Below are 9,634 nucleotides of genomic sequence, written 5' to 3'. Positions count from 1 at the left end.
TGGAGCCTTCTTCAGTCGGGTGGCATGGATCCACTGTGGAAAAAGGTCAGTTAAGACAGCAGTACGAGTAATGGCGACTATTTCTGCAGGCTCACTATATCGAGGTTTTCCCAATTGTCCAAATCGTTTAAAAAATTGCACCAGCACTTTGTCTCCCACTTGGAAGGGGTGTGTGTTTGCCGATGGTGGAAGTGATATTGTACTATTGACCTTAGTACAAATTTCATGCAATTTATCGATAAGGGCTGCAGAATACTCATCCATATGTGTCTTCAAATCAGAGGTACCCAGAGCCGGAGTCCCTTTTCTCCAGGGGACAGGGAACGGTCGCCCAAAAATGATCTCGTAGGGGGAATAGCCGCCGAGACTAGGCTTCGATGTCATGCGAATTTCAGCCAGTGTGGCTGGCAATAGGTCTACCCAATTTCTGGAACCCGTGGTCTGCATAGCCTTAGTTAGTTTGTCTTTCAATGTTCGATTAGTACGCTCTACGATACCAGAAGATTGAGGATGGTATGGAATGTGAAAGCGCCAGTTAAGTGAAAGATACTTACACAGATCTTGTGTGACCTTTGAGGCGAAAGGGGTACCTTTGTCTGAGTCTATGGCATCTGGAACCCCATAACGAGGTATTATTTCTTTTGCCAGCGTACGAGTCACTACCTTTGCATTCTCTCTAGAACACGGAAAGGCTTCTACCCATTTAGAAAATTTGTCCACAATCACCAGGAGATATTTAAACGGCCCACAGGGAGGCATGTGTGTGAAGTCGATTTGCCATTCTAAGAATGGAGATGTCGGTATGGGTAAACACTCGTGTTTCGCGACTGCTTTGGAGTGATTGTTCTGTGCGCAGATGAGGCATCTCTCGAGAATTGAATCCACCAAACTGTTTAGATTGGCTATACAGAAAAGTTTGTTCATGTCCCCCTTTACCCCCCTTCGTGCACGGTGTGTTACGCCATGAAATTCACGCACAAGGAAAGGAAGGCAATGTGATGGAAGACAAAGGCGGCCATCTTGGCTGTACCATAGGCCATCAGAGGCGACATAAGCATCTTGTAGCTGCCAGAAGGCAGAATCATTTGGAGAAGCTGAAGCCTGTAAAGAGATAAGGTCTAAATCTGGGATCAGACTACTAGCAAGACAAGATGTATTACATGATGAAGAGTCTAGACCAGGAGACATGACACCAGAAGCAGCAGCAAATTTTGCCATACGATCAGCAAGAGAGTTACCCACGCGTTCAGGGGTGTTTCCCGAGGCATGCGCTTTAGTCTTGACTATAGCGAGTGACCTAGGGAGATGACAAGAATCAATAAGATTTTGTACTAAAGTTGAGTGTGAAATGGGCTTCCCATCTGCGGCGTGGAAGCCCCGTGACTGCCAAATCTTCCCAAAATCATGAGCCACCCCAAAGGCATAACGAGAGTCTGTGTAGATTGTGACGTCCTTGCCCTGAAACAAAATACAGGCACGCATTAGTGCATACAATTCGGCTGCCTGAGCGGAAGAGAACGGGAGAGCATAGGCCTCGTGTACAATGTCAGGCAGGGAACACACAGAATAGCCACAGAGGAAAACATTATCTGAAGGTTTAGAACAAGAGCCATCAACAAAGATTACTTCCCCAGTCTCCAGAGGGCTGGAGGAAAGATCAGGCCTGATACTGGTAGTATGCAAGATTTCAGATAGACAATCATGATCAGTGTCCTCTAAGGTGTCGTCCTGAGAGTTAAGAAGGCGTGCGAGAGCGTGACCTATAGTATTAGAGGATGCGGCTCGAATTTCGAGATTGTCAGTAGAAAAGAGAATGGTTTCATATCCGGAGCGTCGCTGCGCAGTCATATGTTGAGTCTGTAAATTTTGCAATACCTGTTTAACTTGATGTGACGAGTGCAAGATCAGTGGGTGAGACAAAACCAATTTCTCTGCATCTGAAACCATCATAGCACAGGCGGCGACAGCCCTAAGACACACAGGCAAGCCTTGAGCAACAGTGTCTAATGTTTTAGATAAGAACGCACACGGACGAATCCCCCCCTCCATGCTCCTGAGCCAAAACACCAGACGCCGTACCTTGCTGTTCACAGGCGTAGAGATGAAAGGGCTTGGAGTAGTCAGGTAAACCCAGAGCTGGGGCGGAGCAGAGAGCGCTTTTGAGGGAGTGATAAGCGTTAATCATAGTGTCAGTCCAGGTCAAAGGATGTCGCTGTGGGTCTTGATGAGAGATTGCAGCACGGAGAATCTTGTCATATGAGGAGCAGTCAGGGATCCATTGTCTGCAGTAATTGATAAGACCCAGAAAAGACATGAGGGCATGCTTAGTGGCAGGGCGTTTCGTGTCTAGAATCGCCTGCACCCGATCAGCTGACAGCTTACGACAACCTTGTGAAAGTTCAAAGCCCAGATACTTAACAGTGTCCTTGCAGAACTGGAGCTTGGTTCTGGAAACCTTGAAACCCTTTTTCGCCAGATGTTGGAGCAGGCGCAATGATGCGTCTTGGCAGATTTCTGGGGACTCAGCGGATATCAGAAGATCATCGGCGTAGGTCAGGATCACAGAGCCCTGGGGGAGGGAGAGGTCACAAAGTGCGTTACGAATTACAGCTGAAAACACAGCTGGAGAATCAATAAAACCTTGTGGTAGGCGTGTCCAAGTATACTGCCTCCATCTGTGCGTGAACGCAAACAAAGGCTGTGTGTTTTCTCCAACCGGAACGCTGAAAAAAGCAGAGCAGAGATCAATGACGGAGAAACAGCAATGATCAGCAGGAACTTGTGATATTACAGAGGAAACGTCAGGTACAATAGGTGCTACAGGAACAATCAGTTCATTAATCTTACGCAAGTCCTGCGTAAAATGTCAGGTACCGTCTGGCTTAGGCACGGGGTTGACAGGTGTATTGTACGGGCTGATACACTCTCTCACCACGCCTTGTTCAAGGAGAGACTGTAAGATGACATCAATCCCTTTGACTTTATCCTCAGAGAGAGGATACTGGTTAACATAAACAGGGAGCAGATGTTTCAGCTTAGCTTCATAAGGAACACAATGAACCAGGCCTACCTCATCCTTCTGTTCAGCCCAAAGAGAGGAGGGAATTTCAGCCAGAACCGTAGAAGGGTCAGCAGAGGGAATAACAGGGTTTACAGAAGTCATGCAAACAGCAGAAATATTTGGCACAGTCACATGTGAAGAAAGATAAGATAAAGCAGGAGGCAGCGAGTCAGGAGTGCAAATTGTCATCTTGGATCCCTGAAACGAAATGGATAAATGTAACAGACTCATTAGATCCCGTCCCATTAAGTTAAAAGGACACTGTGACATCAACACAAAAGAGTGATGTTTACGAAGTGCTGGGTCAGCGGGACAGGTTACCAGTAACGGAGGAGTGCAAGGGGAAGAAAAAGGGACCCCATCAATTCCCACAGAGCGAACGGTTTTGTTAGACATCGGACCCTCGTATGACTTTCCCACCGAGGACATTGTAGCACCAGTGTCAATTAAGAAAGGGAGCACCTTTCCATCCACAACCAATTCTACAACAGGCAAATCACTAGCTAGATAAGAGTCGAAAGAACAATGTAACATCATGGGGTCACAGCTCTGTAGGCAGCTCTATGCTCGATATGGGCCTACGCTTGCCGTAGGCAAAGCAGGAGAAGGAGGGGGAGGAGAAGGAAGAGACACACCACGCTGAAGATTAGAAGAAGAAGCAGAAGCAGCTCTTTGATGTGCCCTATCCTCATCTATCCGTTTCTTTCTACACTCGCGCTTCCAATGTCCTTCTTTACCACAATAATAGCACAATCTATCACTGGGGAATCCCTTATTCCCCGCCCGACCTTGTGGATCACCCCAATTCTGTTGTGAGTAACCACTAGCAACGGAAAGACAAGCCACCTGCTTAGTATCCAAAAGATCATCTCCCTCCAAAATTCTAATCTTCTCCCCTAGAGCTCTCACTACCATATTACTCCGGTCACTCAAATGATGTTTCAACACCTTCTGTACATCAGGACGACAATTATTCAGAAATGTCCAGATAAAGAGAGGATTGCTTTGCTGCTGGTTCAGTGGCATATTTCCCAAACAAGTCCACGTCTCGCTAAAGCGTGTCAAAAACTTGGAAGTGAGTTCAGCCTTCTCCTGTTTACAATTAGTAACCTGTGAAAGATCACGGCTAGCCTGTCTTCGTGAGAGCAGATAACGCGTCAATTGTTCCCTTAATTCTCTCATAGCTCTATCAATATCTTTCCAGTAAAACTTCATTACTTGTTTCGTCGTAGTCTGACCATTTTCTTCCTCCTTCACCTCCGTCACGGCATAGTCGTCATTCTCCGGCTTCAAACAAGGGACCGCGGATAGTAATGCATCTTCATCATATTTATCACCGAGAACAGCATGCATGAGAAAACATCTGCACCAACCATTTGTTTGTGCCTGCACATTCTTACGAGCATGTCTACGAAATTGACTGGGTTGTTTATCGAAGGCAATAACTTGATAATGTCTTTTAATTCTGATGCTGAAGGCGGATGGATCTTAAATCCTCTTCCTCTTCGCGCCCACACACAAGCTGTGTTTATTTCATCGTCAGAATCCGTATTAGATTCGTTTGTCTCGTTTCTTCTGCTCATTACAGTTTTCCTTCTAGCGCCTGTGTTATGAGATACGCTAGGAACGTTATCAGCCGGACATGAAGCGTTCGCCGGTGTATCTACAGGAATGTTTCTTGTTTCCTCGAGTACCAGCAGAGGAGCAGAGGCTAGGGATTTAAATAAAGCAGGTTTCACCTCTGCATTACGCTTGGGACGTGGTATTGAATTCTTTTGTTCTTTTGTCTCTTTAATTCTACGAAAATGATCCCAAATTGGCTTCATTCTAATCCACTCTAAATAACCTTTGGTCATGTAATCATAGTCCCATTCTGGGTTGCCAAATCCTTCATATATCTGTTTGTGTGCCGAAATGAGATACTCTGGTCTAAAAGTCCCTGCACGAGGATAAATTAACCGAGACTGAAATTGTTTCGTAGACCAATCGGCTAAAAGGTCCAGCCAAGGAGCAGTATAGAATCCCAAATCACATCGATTCATCCAATCCCGTGGAGTGTCTTCAGAATCGGGTCTGAGTACCTCTTTACTACCACAACTACCCCCCATGGCCGCACGAAGGAATCAAAGATTAAAAGCGCGCTCTTCTCGTGACAGTTCTCCCCCTTGGAGCGTCTTCACGAGGCTCACCGTCCCGTAAACAAATTACGAGGTTTACCAGCCTAATCCCGTGGCTCTACTAGCCCCGTCTCGTCCCGTAAACAAGAGTCTAAAAGGTCTAATCTAATCTCTAAAAGTCTACGAGGTTCCTTACGTCCCGTGCCTCCGAGGATTACCAACCTGAATTTATGGGTCTCTATTTTTTTTTTTGAAATTACTACCAACCAGGTGGTCAACCAATCAATAACCAATCAAATTATAAATTAAAATTAAATTTACTCACCTGGTTGGCAGTATCCCACTTCTGACACCAAATTGTTGGGTTCGCCCAGAAAGAGACCCTGGATTCCTTCGTGAATGCCTTTCCCTCGGGCCCGAGGTAGACGAATCAACAGCTCGAACACAGACAAGGGAACACGTGAGAGTTGTTCACATGTCAGTTTATTCGCTCAGTCACTTCGTCAGAATGAAAACATTTGTGGGAATGTCTTATAGTGTTGCTATGTTTATGTTTTGTCTTCGTGTGTGTGTGTGTCTCTATGGGTGTGTGTCTATGTAGAAGTGTGTAATGATCTTGAATCGATCATAATAATATAATAACATTTTTGCTGACAGTAAGGTACAGATAGATATCAGAATTTTGGCTTATAATCAATATTATGTCTGATTCTTCGTGGAATAGTTTGGAATGTTAAACATAGATAATGTTTAATGTTTGCCTACGAAGAAGGTCAAAAAACACTAGTTTGCACAGAAAGGATCTTACTAATTCTTAATAATTAACATGAATAATTCTTAACACATGAATGTGTGGTCAGTCAGTAAATTACATCTTGATTATCTTGATTCCATCAACATAAGTAAAATAAATAACAATTAGCTCTTAATAATGAATGTTATAAGAGAATAAACAAAAAATAAGAACAACTTAACCACAAGAACAATGAGAAGGTCTGAAAGGTCTGAAAGAGAGAGAACAATTAAACCACTAACAGGATTAAACTTATAACTAAATTAGGTTAATGCTCTTAAACTAAAAATCCTTAGAATCATAAGATCTTAATTATAATTATAATGTCATTATGGAACTAATCTAGAACTATGAAACTAACATTAATCACGGAATGTATTCATTAATTACGGGATCTATAAAACTAACATTAATCATTACCATAGTATATTTCAATATATTTCAGTATATTTCATAGCCTTTATGAAGCCATGACCTAAGATTCAACTGAATGAATAAGCATGATCATGAACTTTAATTCTACTGTTTCAAAGTGGGTATGAGTCGATCTGACACTAAAACAGACCTTCAGACACTTCTCTGTTCAAAATACACATTCATAAACAAAATGTTCCCAAACAATGTCCAGCCGGACCTAAGGTCATTTCAAACTAAATTTTAACACAGAATAAGCTAAGAATTACTATTTCACTAAACTTACATATACCTACATATATCTTGATTTAACCTACTGATTCTGATTCATATTCTGATCATAATCTACACATAATAAAATTTGACCCAACATTGGACAAATTCATTGAAAAACACAACCTCCTTACAGACAGTCAATATGGATTCAGAACGGACAGATCAACATCGATGGCACTAATGGAACTAATAGAGGAAATCACAAAATGTATAGACAATAAAAAAATAGCAATTGGAGTATTTGTGGACCTAAAAAAAGCATTCGATACTATTGATCATAGTATATTATTAAGCAAACTAGAAAAGTGTAGTGTTAGGGGAGTTGGGTGGAGTTGGCTGTCGAGCTATCTAAGAAACAGGCAACAGTTTGTGCAGATAGGTGACCATAAATCTGAATTCATGAACATTACATGCGGGGTACCACAGGGGTCAATATTAGGTCCGAAATTATTCATAATATATATCAATGACATATGTACAGTTTCGCAAGTACTGAAATTTGTTTTGTTTGCAGATGACACCAATATTTTTTGTTCCGGTGAGAATTTGCAGCAGACTTTAGAGATAATCACAACTGAAATAAATAAACTAAAACTATGGTTTGACAAAAATAAATTATCATTAAATCTAAGCAAAACAAAGATTATGTTGTTTGGGAGACACAAAATAGATTGTAATGTAGAATTGATAACAGACAATACTAAGATAGAAATGGTACAGGAAATTAAATTTCTTGGTGTGATTTTGGATCCTAAAGTCTGCTGGAAACCTCATGTAGGATACGTACGAGCAAAACTGGCAAAGTGCTCGGCAATTCTGTGGAAAACAAAATATATTCTTGATAGTAAATCTTTGCATACTCTATATTACTCATTATTTTTGCCATATCTGACTTATTGTGTCGAAGTCTGGGGAAACACCTACAAAACCACTCTGCAGCCGATATGTACAATACAGAAAAGAACAATAAGGACAATAAACAAAACAGGATACAGAGATCACACAAACTCACTATTCATAAAATCACACATTGAAATTTATGGATCTGGTCAAATGCAGAACAGCACAAATAATGTACAAAGCAAGCAATAATCTATTGCCAAAAAATATACAAGGAATGTTTAGTGAGAGAGAGGGGGGATATAATCTAAGGGGAGACCTAAATTTTAAAAAACCAAAGGTTAGAACAAATATGAAAAGCATGTGCGTATCGAGCTGTGGGGTGACTTTATGGAACAGACTGGAGACAGAAATAAAACAAAGTGCAAATATAAATCTGCTTAAAAAAAGGTACAAAAAATATTTTTAAACAAGTATATTGAAGAGGAAGTATGTTAATGGAGGATGATGAGGGATAAATAGAATAGGGTTGATTGTTATATTAGAACTAACTTGGTATATGGTATATATTTATTTATGGGGATAGATATCTTCATATTTACAGGGATAGGCATGTAGTAGATATTTATTTTTGTAATTATATATTTATATAGATATTTATGAAGTGTATATATGGTATAAAGTATATATATATTTTTGTAATTATATATTTATATGGATATTTATGAAGTGTATATATGGAATGAAGTGTATATTTAATTTTGTAACTAAATATTTATATAGATATTTATGAAGTGTATGTGTATGTATGTATGTATGTGTATATATATATATATATATATATATATATATATATATATAGTGTGTGTGTGTGTGTGTGTGTATATATATATATATATATATATATATATATATATATATATGGTATGTAGTATATATTTATTTTTGTAATTATATATTTATATGGATATTCATGAAGTGTATATATGGTATATATATTTATAGGTGTATTAATGTAGTTTGGATTTCGGGGTAGTTAAAAAGGGGTGGGAAATTAAAAAAAGTATTGTACTTCTTCCCACTCCTTTTTCGAACAATGTGCGGTGTATTGTAATGTATTAGCTCTTGATTATTTTATTTATTCTTTTTTTGTCACTTTTTTTCATTTTCTTTCTTTTGTATGTACAAATAGTTACATACATTTTTATACATGTTCGAAATAAAATAAATTCATTCATTCATTCATTCATTCATTATAACTGCACACACACACACACACACACACACACAACTGGCATCTGGTTCGGGGAAGAGCTCCCTCTGCTCTCACTCTCCATCCTTAAGTAGGGCGCGGTCACTGGGAAGACACACAAACACAGGTTAATTGACGTCAGGTGTAGTGATTCTGCCACTTACCTTCCCTGACTCCGCCCTCCTGTCACAGACCGGTGCTTGACCTCACAGACCGGTGCTTGACCACGCCCCCGCTGCCACATACCCCCACTGCCCGACTCAGGCTGGGCAGCCGTCCGGCCTGCAGCTGACCCCCCCCCTTGACGGGAGAGGAAGTCCGCTACCACCATCTGCGCCCCCGGCCTGTGGATCACCTTGAAGTTAAAGGGTTGGAGTGCCAGATACCAACGGGTGATCCACGCGTTTGCATCCTTCATGCGGTGGAGCCACTGGAGGGGTGCGTGGTCCGAACAGAGGGTGAAAGGGCGTCCCAGCAGGTAGTAACAGAGGGCGAGGACCGTCCACTTGATCGCCAAGCACTCTTTTTTAATGGTGCTGTAGTGCCCCTCATGCACCGACAGCTTCTGACTGATGTACAAGACTGGGTGGTCCTCCCCCTCCACCTCCTGGGACAAAACAGCCCCCAGCCCTCTGTCCGACGCATCCGTCTGTAACATAAAGGGGAGAGAAAAGTCAGGGGAGTGTAAAAGTGGCCCCGCACACAGTGCAACCTTTACCTCAGAAAAAGCCCGCTGGCATTGCTCCGTCCACTGGACCGGATCTGGTGCCCCCTTTTTAGTCAGATCAGTCAGCGGGCTGGTGACATCCGAATCATTAAGTTTAAACCTACGATAATAGCCAGCCAGCCCCAGGAACTGTCTCACCCACTTTTTGGTCTTG

The sequence above is a fragment of the Neoarius graeffei genome, chromosome 19, assembly GCF_027579695.1.
Source record: "Neoarius graeffei isolate fNeoGra1 chromosome 19, fNeoGra1.pri, whole genome shotgun sequence".
Lineage (NCBI taxonomy): Eukaryota > Metazoa > Chordata > Actinopteri > Siluriformes > Ariidae > Neoarius > Neoarius graeffei.
Note: the sequence above shows the minus strand (reverse complement) of the source record.